The 14,692-nt window shown below is 41.3% G+C and overlaps 1 protein-coding gene across 3 annotated transcripts in view; it reads left to right on the forward strand.

Moving 5' to 3' along the window:
- The first annotated feature begins 8,342 nt into the window (after nt 1-8,342).
- zbtb20 (zinc finger and BTB domain containing 20) overlaps nt 8,343-14,692 on the forward strand; it is a 30,503-nt gene continuing 24,153 nt past the window's right edge. Inside the window, exon 1 of one of the 3 annotated variants that reach the window (XM_079565518.1) lies at nt 8,343-8,973. The gene's annotated coding sequence lies outside the window, so the exon portion shown is untranslated. The other 2 variants (XM_079565520.1, XM_079565519.1) reach the window with 2 other exon arrangements.

Consider the following 14,692-nt stretch of genomic DNA (forward strand, 5'->3'; position numbering starts at 1 on the left):
TGACCATCTGCTGTCAGGTTATACTTGAGAATGTTAACATTGATCTTTTTCTACCTTTTTGGTGGGTCACAGTGGCAGGAGCCAAACCTGGGTGTGCCCTGGCAGTATGAAGTCAATTGGCTGACACACAAACATAAATACTCAACAACAACAAATCCTCTGAATGAACTATGTTGCATTTACAACTTTACCCATATGTACATGTTTGTGTACAGTGAGTGTAAGTTGCTGAAGAAAGGCCCACGTGGTTATGGACACATTACGGACAGGACACGCCGACTCCACACAGGAGATGACCCAGGATCAAACCACCTCCTGACTCCAAGTAAGAAACACTGTACCGAGCATGTCAACACACCAATGTAAAGTATTTCATGACCTAAATGCAGCCGGTGAGTCACCAGTCCTGAACCGAGATAAAGACAAAGTCGCATCGGATATTGAATATGCAAAGAGCTCCATGCAATAGCAGGCACATATTTTGTAATGGTGACTGTAGACAAAGACAGATACAGGTTTATTACTAAACAACAGAAAAGGTACAAATGGTAAAAACAAAGCACTTTTTATTGTTGAAGTAATTGTACTTTTTAGAGTCGTCTCATCACACAGTATTTGCTTCCTTTTGCCTGAATAATAGATCAGTAGAAACAATATTAAAAACATAGGTTACTCTATAAGTGACGAAAAGTAAGTGTCATGTCATGTGAAAGAAAAGAAAATCATTTGTGTTAGTCTTACTCTGGTGATCATTTGGATGACCACTTTCACTTAATAACTGTAAAGTAGCGTTACTCTTAGTGCTGAGTATTGGCTTCTCTACCCACCTCTGATAAGATACAGTGATACACAAACTGGGGAGCATTGTTCTTATATCTGAGCCAGAGGGCCAACATAGACTCTGGTCCTTATGGGGCTGAAAGACAAGTGGAGAGGCTTATTAATCATTCATAAGGGTTGGAATGTGCTCCCAAAAAGACAGCAGAGATGACTCATTTATGTTACCTACAGTCACTTCACACAGGACTGGTACAAGGCAGAGACCGGGCTGAACTCTCGCTCTCAGACTCTATTACAGGATCTAGTTTAGCTCCAAACGCTTTGATTTATTATTTAAAGTACGGCTTTGAATACCCCACATCTGAAACACCATTTGAAGCTGGCATTAATGAGACGACTTTATTTTCTCCTATCAAAATAAAGTCACTGTGCAAAAATATGTGCACTGCAGCAGACGATATGGACTACACACATTATCAGAGCAGCAGCAACCTGATACATGTCACTATCGAGCTTTTGGGCAGCATCGCGTTGGCACTAATCAATGATTTTGGAGGAGTGTAATTTTAGCTCAGGGCGTCTATAAAGAGTCACATGACATACTATCAGACAGGACCTTGTCATCCTGGGGAACATTGTATTTGAGAGCGTTGTGATTGTGGCTAAACTCTCTTTCAGCTGTGGTTTTATGCTCTTTGAACCATTTTTTTAACATAACACAAAGGTCTTGCGGCGGGGCTCAAATATCCTCTCACTATATGCTCGATCTCAACGCTCAAATTGCCTTCACTACACGCAAGCAAACGTTGATGCTTTTCATCCTTATTTAAACTGACTCCTCAGTGAGCCAGCAGCTGGAGTCATTGTGCCCTCTCCTGGAAACAATTGGGATTTTACTAATCCAGAGACTGGTTTTCCACACATTTGCACGTGGTACAAAAGAACATACAGAATGGGCTACAGAAAAATGTCCAAAAGAAGTTTAAAAAGTCTGAATAGTCCATGTTATGGGATATTTAGAAGCAGCACCTTTTTGAGTAACTATTTTCTTTGCTGAACTCTGAGGTAGTTTGGAGTTTGGCACCTCAGCTGCTTTCTTTATGTACTGTTTGGGAATAGGAGGATTCATGTTTGCAAACATCTTTTTATATGCACTATTTGTAGTGGTTTTGGTGCGAGTTGTTAGTATTGACAGAGTGTGACAAACTTTTACCTCAGGGAGCCTGCTTCAACATCTTTCACCATCTGCAGCTGTGCATACAGTCAATGTCAATGACTGACTTATACTGTATATGTGTAAGAGTGAGTCTGTTAATAATTGTTAGTCTGTGACTGTTAGTGTGTGCTATTATCCCAATGATGTCACAGGTTTCACCCTCATGACCGCCAGTGGGAGTAGAAGGTGGACAAAATAATGGTTTTAGTCTTTGGTCAAGTTTTAATGGACTATGGTGATGAGTTATGGTCGACTCCTCGCTCAGACTGGTATATTTTACCACACTACCTTCTGTGAGCGTGGTTGTTAGTTCTGGTAGAGCCAACTCCCTGACTGGTATAAAGGGACTTGTACTGGTGCCTGGTTTGAAAGCGCTGGAGTTGCAGTCGTTGAGCCGCAGAGCTGAGAAAGCAACAGCTCTGTGTCGCCAACGGCAACTCGCTGCCCTCTGTTTACATCACCCTCCGCGCTCCCTCCCTCTTTCTCTCCTTAACCTCTGAGCTAGCATACGCTAACGTGGTGTGTGGAGTTAATGCTAGATAGCACACTACATGGTGGTGCCAGTAATGCACTCACACATTTGGAACAAAGAGCTAAAATAGAAGTGACTGTGTTATATAGTAAAGGCACTTGCTAGAGCCCAGCCTCCATAAATTTCTTTGCTATAATTTTATCTGAACAATATTATTAGTGTGTTCCGTGTGTGGGTGTTATAGTCTTACCATATTAGTAAACATAATGTTCATTTGTGTCTTGAATAAATTAAACAAATGTTATACAATATTGCTTTCATATGCAGTAGCATTGGAACAGGAGGAGGAAGTACAAAAGTGAAACACTTAGAGTAAAAGTACTCATCTTCGCATGTTCTCCAGATTCATAGTGGAATATTGTATCTATAAATATAGTTTAAACAATGTAATGTAATGGTAGTTAAAAGGTTTAGTGCAATGTACGATATACAGTAAGACATACAGTACTGAATCAAGGACCTGTTTCCTTCAGGCCACTAGATGGTGTTGTGAGCACTCCACCCCACTTGCCTTCAAAACACACAAAAACATCAAAAGCTACACACTCTCCTGTCTGGTTTCTGCATCTGAAGAAATAACTTGCCCAAAAATCTTTTATCTCCACAACTGTGTGATTTGTGAACAGATGACATCCTGTAGCAAACAGGAACTGAAGTTTTTGTCTAACCTCATCCAAAAAAAATAATAAATAAAGAAAAAAAAGTTCATTTTTACAGGTTGCGGATATTTGCAGCACTGAGTCTGAGACAAAAAGGAGTCAATACCCAAAAAGAAAAAGGGAGAAATGTGGCAGAAAGAGAAGGCTGCTGTCTTCTGTCACATCTCGTATGGCTCTGATCACTTTTGGTGACTTCCAAAACAACATAATACTAATGTTGTCACTCACATACGGATACAGGGGACTAAAAGTTATTTTAAGCTCAACAATTGACAAATTAAGACCAAAGACCAAAAACCGAAAAGGGAAAACAACAGCTAACAAAGTCATGTTGCTGTCTGTACTTGTCAAGTATGTGTTTTGAAGCCGTCAGAGCAGCATACTTAAACTGTGCATTACAAAATGTTAGCACTTTACCTTTTGAATTTGCTGCATTTAAGTTTGTTTTTAACATCAAACACAAAACAAAGACTTTTTACTGTTCAATGTTTCAATATGTGGAAATATTCTACAAAACTAGGACGAGTGGTTTACTTTGATTTCGGCAAAGTCATGGGCAACACAACATTCGTAGAATCGATACCATAAATAATTCAGGATGCACATATATGTTATTTATGGTGTGCCACGTAGTCACCATTAGACCAGTCCGTACTGCACCGGCACGTACGCTGAAATGATACCCACTTGTGAATCAGAGTAATGACGTGCCAAATTTAGTCTGTAGTGTCAAGTTATAGCTGGCTTTATTCATACATGCACAGTGCGCTGCATAGGGGATTCTGAAATGGGCTGTGGCTCTTCTATCTGTGTGTTACCTCAAATACACCCTTTGAATTCCCTGCTAAACATTCAGAAGGTAAAGCCCGCCAGCATCAGCTCACGTTATGTAAGTGACAGTCACCTCAATGACCTCATTCTGAGAAGCATAGAGTCAGTTCAGGCCAAATCAGCTGCACACGTGTCTGGTTTACTGATGTGAAAGCTAAGACATTGTATAGTTTATAGATGAATGAATCCTGGGTAGAAAAGGAAGAATATAAAATCTGCAAAGTGTATACAAACACGCCATCAGTTTGGATTAGTGTGATAAGCTGCGCAATGCTTATCTGATATACTTTAGTACACGTATATCAGAATGTGTCAGGAAACGTGCATGTCGTTGGTGATAGTGGAGATAGACTGGTAAAGACAGAAACTGTACACCAGCGTTTCCCAACCAGGGGTGTGGGGACCCCTGGAGTTGCGCAAGGCAAGCATGGAGCATGGAGCACTTGCAATTACTACAGATTCAAATAGAATAAAAATCAATTAATATTAATTTTAATGTATGAGTATGATGAGTTTGAACCTAAATGTTTTCTAGAATAATACAGTATAATATTATTTGTCAGTACAATTGACAGATGATGGTGTTGCCTGCTTCTTTGGGGCTCCTTTGAGTATTACGCAAAGCTAAGAGGTCACTTGAGACAACAACAAAAAGGTTGGGAACCGATGCGTTTAAGCTATGACTCATTTGCTTGTGTGTTATTCAGATGGAAAAGCAACTACTACCACTACTGACACAACTGATTCCCAAAGACAAGGCCCAAACTCAGCGCTGTAATGGAAGGTGTGTCCATTACTCCATTTCAAGAGGATATAAAGTCACTATTCCCCCATGTAATTATTAATGAAAAGTAATAACAGTAAATAGTTTCAGGTGCTTGACAGAAATGTAAAATCCCTAGTGTTGGATATAGATATTATAGACAGACAAACATTAAGAGCTGTATCTACTCCACAAACTGTGATTTCTTCCACAATCGTGTCCTTGCTTCATCCGTGTCTAAACCTGAAGGACATCTGCACATTTAGGTAAGGAACAGGCAATCATAATCATAAGAAACCTCCATAATGCTCCTGCAGCAGCTTTATGAAAGGTGCAGTTAAAATACAGCCTCACTACCATTTTTAATTGCGCTGCAAATTCAATAAAGTCATTTCTGCTGCCCCCCCCCCCCTCAACGTAGGTGCATTGTCAGTTGTCATCCAGACTGTAATGAGTTGTCTAGACGACAAAATGAATGAAGCGCTGTGGTCCATTCACTATTAACACAAAAAAATCAAATATCCCAAGAAGGACAAGGACTCACGAGTGGATCGCGCATTGTGCTACAGTCGCAAACCACAAACTATTCACAAACTTAATCTGTTTGGAGGGCAACGGTAATGTGTCAGGCTTCATGTTAATCTGGCAGGCTCATGATTGTTGTAATTAGTTTTACTGTAATGCTAGAATGGACGGTCCATTTAAAATATACAATACGGTGCAAACGTTTTCACTGCATGTAAAACTGCTCCACACATTGAGCGCAATTTCATTTGTTAATTTTATCGTGGACATTTCAGAAAAGGACGGTGAAAGGCCAAGGACGATGTGGGAAATGCGCTAAACCAAATGATTATTAGTATTTGGCGGAGATTTTTCTTTTCTTTCACATAAAGCTTTTGTGGTGCAAATACAAAGCAAATGCACAGGCCATACTCAAACATGCCACGCATCTCTCAACAGCTGGGGCAATAGACTTGGACAATGAGTGAATACACCGGTGCCAAATACAGTTGAGCATTTCTGTGAATAAAGACCCCAAGATTTTTTTTTCAACAGAAGTCAAAATGCTGCCATCTGTTGGTTCGAGTAGTCGGGTGAATGGGGCAAGTGTGCCGGTCATAGCTGACCTCTGACCATAACACTGAATTGTCTTGCATCAGTAAATATTAGCACAATAATGGAAAAAAAATAAGCCTGTTATTTACTGAGACCCAAATTAATTAAAACATTTTCCATTTTTGTTCTTGTCAAAAAAAAAAAAAAAAAAGAAAGAAAAAATTAAAACATTTCACTTTGATGAAAATATGTGACCAATGTCGCGGGTCAATGTGACAATTTCTAGTGAACAGCAATGCGATGTCAGTAAAGCAGAAGAAAAAAGACTGAATTGGACATAATTCAACTGAAATAATGCGAAGGACTGGAGCAGATGAAAGGCAACATTTGGAAGTTCATTTCACTCAAAGCCACAAAAGAAGAACACTTTTTATTCTGTGGCGTATTGTTCCTCCTTTAGCACCCGAGTAACACAGGCTGTTAAAAAAAAGACAAAATTGGCAAGGCAGTCACTTTTAGGATTCAATGAAAAACAGTGTTAATAGCCGACAGAATGAGCGAGTTGTGCTGAGTTTGTACCAAGATTGAAAAAGTGCAAGTTTATATATAACTATCGCTTAGTTTTACTCCGCTGCTACTTTGCAAGAGACTATTTAATTCACAGACTTTTAGCACAAATTTGCACAACATTTATTGCTCCACTATATATTGCAGAATTATTGTTATCACTATATTTGATGACACAATATCTAACTCAAAAGATGCTACAATATATTGCAAAAGCACTGAGGTCTTCCGTCTGACTGACATGTGCACATGTTTCGCCATCACAGCTTAAAACAGAAGTGCACGGTAGCTTCAAAATCCAGTTTGAAATGATTTTCATGAAACAGCTTCTTGTTAGTCGTGTTTTCGGTCTCTGTTTTTTCTTGTTTGACACTATTTGATGCAAAAAAGAACCCAAATTGATTACTTTGCCGCCCCTATTGTGAAGCCCTAAGAACATGGTCGGTTATTTTAGCGACCCTTTAGTGTGTTTTCATCAAAACAACTGTATATTTTAAAAAATCCTCTTTTAATAACCTTGTTTTTTAATAATTAGATAAACTACTGCCTCGTGAATTATATATTATATAATCTTCTTTTTCATAGGTTAAAACCTACTGGAGACAAGACCTATTTAGACACAAAAGTGTACAGTTGTTTTGCACAGAACTGCTTCATGTGTTTTGCACACATTTAAAACTACTGTAGCATGACAAAGGGGTTGAAGATATTAAAGCCGTACAGTTCTAAAGAAATCATAAATAAATCAGGCCTATTTGATGTATTTGTTCTATTCGTGGTGGCAGCAGCAGCAGGCCGCGGCTCAGTGCAGCTCCTGTTACATATAAAGAGCCTTTCGTGCCACCCAACTCAAACAAAAAGCTTTGGTTGTGCCCGCCCCATGTGCCATCGGCTACGCATTCAACTCAAGTATCCTATACGGTATGCGCCTGTGCACGAGAGTTTAGATTGTCCCGTAAAAAGCCGCTTTTCTCTCACTGCAGCCCGTCTGCGAACAGCAGCGTTTTCAGCGGGCCTGAGCCGGGTGCTTTAAGGCCGCCAGTGGTGTTCCTGGTTAATGTAGGTCAGAGTAGTGACGGAAGGGTGTCCTCCGTTGAACCCGCGGCTCTAATCCACAACACAGCCCTGCAGATGGCGCGCACAGTCAAGCGCTCGGCTCAGCCCCACTCACAAACAATAACGTATCCGTCCGAAACAACACTGGGAGAACCTTTCAGAGAGAGATGGTGAATATCGTCAGAAGCGGTACCTTGTGTCCTGATGAAAGCAGAGTTCAAGTTACGAATGCTTCCGAGCAGCAGCGTGCGCACTCACTCACACATGACCCGCATGGTTGCAAAATGCGTTTTTGTTACAGGGCAGCACCCTCTCTGACATTGCACACTGCACAGTGCATGATGTTAGACACAGTAACACCGTCCTTTATGATTATTTGCAACTACAGACGAGCACACACCTGTCACTGTCTAGACAGGGAGGGGGCACCAAGGGTGCGGGGGTCCCACATGACCCATTAGGCTTTATTCTATGCCAGCCAGGATATATCTCAAGGCGTTAGATAATAATGACAAAAAATACAACAATAACTCAAGAGAAAGGCAAACCCACTATTCTATCTGATTGGTCGCCTTGAACGACACCAATCCTTTCCCCCGCTCGCTAACTCGAGGTCAGCTCGGGACGATAAAAAATAAATAAATGAGAAAATAGAAATGCGTAGAAAGTAGAAGGCACGGCAGACAATCTAGCATGTTGTGTGCCGGTCCCTGAGTGATGGCGACTGTGGCCAATAGGAAGGCCAGGAGAGAGGCTCGCGCTATAGTGGCAGCACAGGCGTCCAATCAGAAGTTCAGACGGCTGACTGACACATAACTGACAATTCAGCGTGTGGCTTTGATCAGACCGGGCTTACAGTGAGTTCATTCACATTTATGGACGCTGTATTTGAAACAAGATTCACAAAACTCACAGAGCAGAGTTGAACACCTCGCACTCAGACTTCTCTGAAGGAGGTAGCCTAATCTGCTGCATCTCTCACAGTGAGTTTTATTTAAGAGCGTGTTTTACGCACACAGGGAGGTGAGTAGGAGAAATACTACTACTATCACAGAACTCCCACTTGTGCCGTGATGGAGAGTACGGGTTTAAACGTCCCATAGAGCTCACTGCGATTGGGGCACATTGACGGCGTAGTGATCCAAACCAAGACAGTGCACGGGCTCCTTCCAATCGCAGCTTAAGTGAAAAGGCGTGCCTGTCCTCCCTGCCTTTCTGCCTGCTTCTCTGCCCCCCGTCCCTCGTCCTCCCCCCTCCACCCCTCAAAGTACTCGATGTATAGTTAAAAAATGGGAGGGCACACTTAAACCGAGCTGCTCTATGAAGGTAGGCTGCAGCGTGTGTTTATTGATGAGATGAAAAGAAGATGGAAGTGAGAAATGAAACAAAAGTAAAAGGAGCGTATTGAAATTGATAAAGTAGACGCGCAGTTTGACCAGGAGGAAAACCACACAGGAGGGAGCCGTGGAAACGCTGTCGCCACTTTTTTCAAAGCTTCGAAGAAGTGCAGGTAAGAAAAAAAAAATTAAAAGTAGTAGGCTTGGTAGAAAGGAGGATGGGTACTGGTTATATTTTTATCGCTACTAAGGGGGCTTTCCTGGGGCAGGCATTCAAACATGCTCGTGTGACTTCAGGGTCAAATGCAGAAATGACTTCCATGTACAGTAGGAGTTGTAGCTGCCTTTACCAAAACCAAATATTCAACTAAAGCGAAAACTTGTGCCAAACACAAGCTTACAATAATTGTGAAGCCGGTGCGTAACGAAAGCAACCCATCGCGGACACATTTAGGTTTGTCAGCGCATTTTGTTGTCCGTTTATTATCGAGAATATAAACGCGCTGATAGCCCTGGCATGACGCAATTTTCCCCATCTGTCATTATTCTCAATGTGCCCCTTTTACCTTTAGCTCTTCACTTTGTGATCTGCGGCGGACACTTGAGGACAATGTGGCCGAAGTGTCTGTGTTGGTGAGCGATGTTCCCCCGGAACAACTGTGGCAGCCCGATGTGCGCATTTGGCTTTTAGGTCAGTTATGTGAATAACGTGGAAATGCGGTGTCTACATTACAATTATTACAGTAGACTATTGCTTTTGTGGAAAAGGTTGAGTTTGTTGAACTCGTAAAAGCTCAAATGTGTCTTCATAAGAAGCGACTCTTCCATCGGATCCACAGCGCGTACAGCCAGACAGATGTCTAGCCTACATTTTTTATGAATTAATATTAATACGGCGTGGCATTTATGAGATGTGTCTACGCAAGGATCGAGTCGGTGTCCTGTCTCACATTGTGCCCTGGTGTAAAACAACACCACATCTTTAGTTTCACGGAGATAAATCTCTTCTCCATCCAACGGGACTCGCTGCGCTTCGTGCCATGTTTTTACTAAAAATGATTGATTACTTTCGTCGTCCTCGTGCACTCCAGTGACTCGCTGAAATTTGGGGGATGTCGTGGCAAATGGTGGCATCTGGGCAACACAGCTGAATGTAAAGTTCCCAGCGACTCTTTCTTCCAGCGTTTCAATCATTTTGTTGCAAAATATTTTCAGGGCAACTCGTGATTTCTGTGCGCCTTCCTTATCGCGCTTCTTGGAGCTTGTTGAGTAAAATTAATATCTTTGGTTATTTGCTGTAGTGAAAGGGCCCATGCACGGGGACTTGATTCGGAGTACCGTCTCAGTCGGTAGTTCTCCATGTCTGTGCGTGCGCGTGGCTGAGAGAGGGGACTGTGTGGACAGTGTGTGCCAACAGATGTTGTCCCAAAGCTACAGTAAAACAGTGCGTTCCGGTGTCCACACACAGCACGTACCATCTTCTCCTCGTGGATCTGCTACAGGTTAGTCCTGAGGCACGGCGCTGGTAATGGGTCTGTGGACTTGGGTTTGACTTGTTCTGTGCATTTCTGTGCGGTGTATGCATGCGTAACGTTCCGTGCATGCCATGTTTAGGCCTCAAGTCTGATAAAGTAATGGATCATTTTATTTGACATATTTTAGAAATAAAGTCGAACTTTATCCTCACTTTCCCCCATTTTAATCTGGTTTTAATCATCTTTCTGACATCTGTTTTCCGTGACTTTTTAACTTATTTAACTTATTAGTAGCTTTTGTTGGTGTGCAGTCCATGTGCATTCTGAGAACACGCTGTTCTGTGGACCCTACTTCACTGGCCCCTCATCTGTTCTGTGTGTGGATACACTCCCCTGTCCCCTGTCTTTATTCATTATATATTTCTGATGGTCTATCTCTGCAAACAACTTGGTTTAATATCTGACCACTGTTCCGCTGCTACATGTGTGAGTTGTCCTTGTGCAGGTTGAACAAGGGCTTGGTTTGGATTTTTTGGAAACCTGAAGTGCACTGTGATTGACAGACTGATTGTGTGTGGGACTAAGGGAGTAAAGTCACATTATCACAAGTGGAAGGCTTCCCATTTTACAAAAGGCAACACGTGAAGTTCACACCTATATTTTTGGGCGCATAACTGTTTGATGAGCAGAAAGATGGCCCTGTAAAGTATACAATATACCGTCCCCTCTTTTTTTCTCTTTATTTTTTTTTTTTACAAACTCAAATTCTGGATTTTGATGAATATTCAGCCTGTGCGATTTACCCGTCTTTTTTCTCTGCAAGCCTAAAACCCACCCATGACTAATGAATATTTAAGAGCTTGTCTGCGGAATAGGGCAAGTCATTATTATATGAAGGAGAGCCAGCAGATAAAGGGGAGGGGTGGGGATGTGGAGGAAAGGGAGAGAGAGGGAGGGGGTGTGTGGTGGGGGGCTAGTGCTCTAGACAGAAAGGTGTTCAATTAATCCATATCCAGCAATCAGACGTGCTTGTCACCCACAGCTTGTCCTCCTCTCCACCACAACCCAATTTTTTTCATTGTTATTTGTTAAAAAATTCACAGTCTCCTCCAAAGTGTAACATGTGTCCAAATGTTTTGATGACCAATTCACACATCTCTCCCACCTTGGTTTTCTCGGATCAACGTGTATACAATGTCCTGTTGTTATTTTTTTATTAATATAATTATTCTTTTGGAATTGAAAGGGAAAGGGAAGGGAAAAAAAGATGATAAAAACACAATCATCTCATACTGTAAGCACCACACGCAGATGGCAGGTCACTTTTCCAAATAATTTTTAAGCTGCCCAAGTAGTCATGATAAGGACATCTCTGTTGCCTCCGCATTGCCACATTTCACTAGTTTATTATTCACAGTCATTTTTCCGGAACCACGCTTTAACTAGGTAGCACACTCTTTGAATTTTGAATCATTATAATGTGATTTTGTTGTTGTTTTTCGGCGTGTGGTAGAAAGAATGGGAGGCGGGGTGGGAGGGGAGGGCAAAAAAAAATCTGGAAATTGAATATTGTCACGAGCAAATTCAAATAATCCACAGCAGCATTACGTTGGATTTTTGTTTTTGTCATGCACATTACCGGATACACATTTTTTAAGATGTATTAAGAAGCCTAATTTAATTCAGATTTATTTTTGGCTGAATTTTTTTTTGGTTTAAGACCCAGCCTGCTATCACCAGGATCCAATTTCTCTGGTGAAACTTCCCACACGTCGCAAATGTGATGTAAATATGCAACAGAAAGCTACTTAGCAATACTTGACCAATGATTTTCAAGGTGCACAATCAGGACCTGCACTTGAGCCCTATTCCTGGCACTTCCTCCCAGCCCAGTTGAACATATTTGGCAGCCATTTTGGGATTGCAGAAATCCATCGATATAACGAGGAGGCACTTTGTGGATTGCGTCAAGAATGTCACGGTGCTTGTTAACGGCTTGGCCTTTTTGTCTCAGACACTGTTTATCCCCGCTTCCCCTCCCCTTGCTTTTTTTTTTTTTTTTCTTTTTTTTTTGGGAGAGTGGGGGGTGGGGGGGTGTTTCACTGTATAATAGTAATTAGAAAGAATCAGTGCCTATGGAACCAGCCTAATCTTTGATGTGGCTGCCAACAGAGAGGGCCCGCATGTAAAAGTCATTGATAAGTTGTGTAATTAAGTTCGCAATGCCCTTTAAGCCCGTTATAGCTTTAGCTTTTATTGCAGGGCATAAAGTTTCTCACCTGATGCTCGGGACTGCTGTGTTAGACCGAGTCCCCGGTTTCCATGGCAACGTCCCCAAAAGCTCAGCTACCTCCAAAACCTAACTGTGAAAAAAATACCATGTGGTAACCCTCAAGCATGCATGCCATTTTCATACTGTATGTTGGATTTGATAATTTATTCATTTATATTAAAGTGCATTTTCTTCCTTTTCTAATTTTCTAACTCTTAATTTTTCATTTATATATATATTTCTAATCTTTTTTTTTTCTTTTTTTTTTTCTCAATTTCAAATTTTGGTGCTTCGACGTCTTGTCAATGAAAGACACCTGAATTGCTTCGGGAAATGAATTTTTATTAACGCCAAAAGGCAATTAAAAGTGCAGTCTTGTAGGACCTTTCCTGTCGTCTTTTTTCTTTTTTTTTTTTTTTTTAAATCTGAATTAACTTAGCAGCTCTAAAGTGTTGGTTCGTTAGCGCACACGCTTGTCAACTAAGTACTGGCAACCTGATGGCTCACCGGATCCAATTGCTCAACCCACGATGAACATCTTTCTCACATAGCGCTTCTCCACACTCACAATATCATGTTTTAATTCCAGGAAATAGTTTGTGTCCGTGTTATCCCCTTAGCTGCAGCACATGAAAGGTAATGTGTTTTCATTTATGTGAGAAGAAGAGGAAGAAAAAAAAAAGGATAAAGTAGACTTCAGGTGCGACGGGTCAACTGACGGTTTTGTAGCGAGAGTGCTTCATTCAATGTGCATCACTCAAAAACATGATTTTTGATAACTTTTTCTGCCTTTAAATTGGTTGATTGCCTTGACATTTTGACAACCTTTCCCACCTAACACCATTATGTTGAAAAAAAAAAAAAAGACATGCATACATATGTAAATAAACTTAAGTTGCAAATTTTGAAATCAGTTATTTTTTGGGGATTCTAACCCCTGTGAGGAGCAGGAATTCACTGAGGCAGAATTCGTATTTGTGTGTGTGCGCCACATTGCTATGCAGTGACCTTTTGCTCAATTGTAAAACATAAAAGCAACATTTTTAAATTTTTTCGTGATGAAAGCATGCCGTGTCTGCTCAAAATTAAAATCCAGTTTTTTACGTGAGCCCTTAGCATTTCTATGGTTTATTGAATGACACTAAGTCATTTTCCCCCCCTGTTCGTCTTGCATGCTTTTGTTGTTGAGATGATTGAGGGTTAACTTTGATTCAGATTTCTTCTTGTCACAGGTGGCCCTGCTGGTGTGTGCAGTGTGTATGTGCTGCAGATTCCAGTTGTGGGTGCAACCGTGTGTTTCCTCTATGTCAAAATGCCGAGCTAAACACACTATTTGTTCATGTTTCTTGGTCAGGTTTAATAAAGTTTGATTACCAGTCATCGGTGCTTTGTGTTATAAAAAGGTTTACTGTGAGTTGGGCGCAGGCACATCTGACGTTTGTGTAATAGTCGTGTTTGCAACTTTTGTATTGAAAGGAAATAAGTGTTTGAAGTGCATGGTTATAATGTGTGTTCTCTGACACACAAAATTGCAGGCCCAGGCATTCGACTGATGTGAAAAATGTATCCTGGATTCTAATAGCGAAGTTGTATGTTTGCCAAGGAGCATGCGTGTCCTCACTTCACCCTGCTGCCCATATGGTTTTCTACAAGTCATGGTGAGCTCACTTGCCGAGTTGAACGGGAGGAAAAGTATCTAAAGAGGCTTTAAGGAAAATCAAAAAATAACAGGCCTCCAAACTTTTCTAACTCTTCTCTCTGCAAACGTGAGCTGTGAGTCCTGGCTTGTGCAGGAGGTTTGAGCCCGGTGCCAGTAAGCAGCGCCATCGCAGCCAAAACACTCCCAGTACACAGTCTCACTCAAGGTGCATCGATACGCACCAGGCGCTGAGCAAATTTACTGCCAGATATTTGCACAATACCACTGTAGTGTGTTTTACTGCAAATGAGCAGGATGCAAACTCCACGGAGACTACGTTTTTTTGTCTTATTGAATCCTTCTTTTGAAATACAGCTGTGAGAAATTATTGTCAGATATTTTAAAGTTTTTAAAGAAAGCCTTTCTTCTTCATTTTACCAGCATAATGAAAGCAAGATGTGCTCTGATACTGTCTGCATTGTTTATTGACCCGATATCGACCCTGC

This window comes from Gobius niger, assembly GCF_951799975.1.
Source record: "Gobius niger genome assembly, chromosome: 11".
In the NCBI taxonomy this organism is placed as follows: domain Eukaryota; kingdom Metazoa; phylum Chordata; class Actinopteri; order Gobiiformes; family Gobiidae; genus Gobius; species Gobius niger.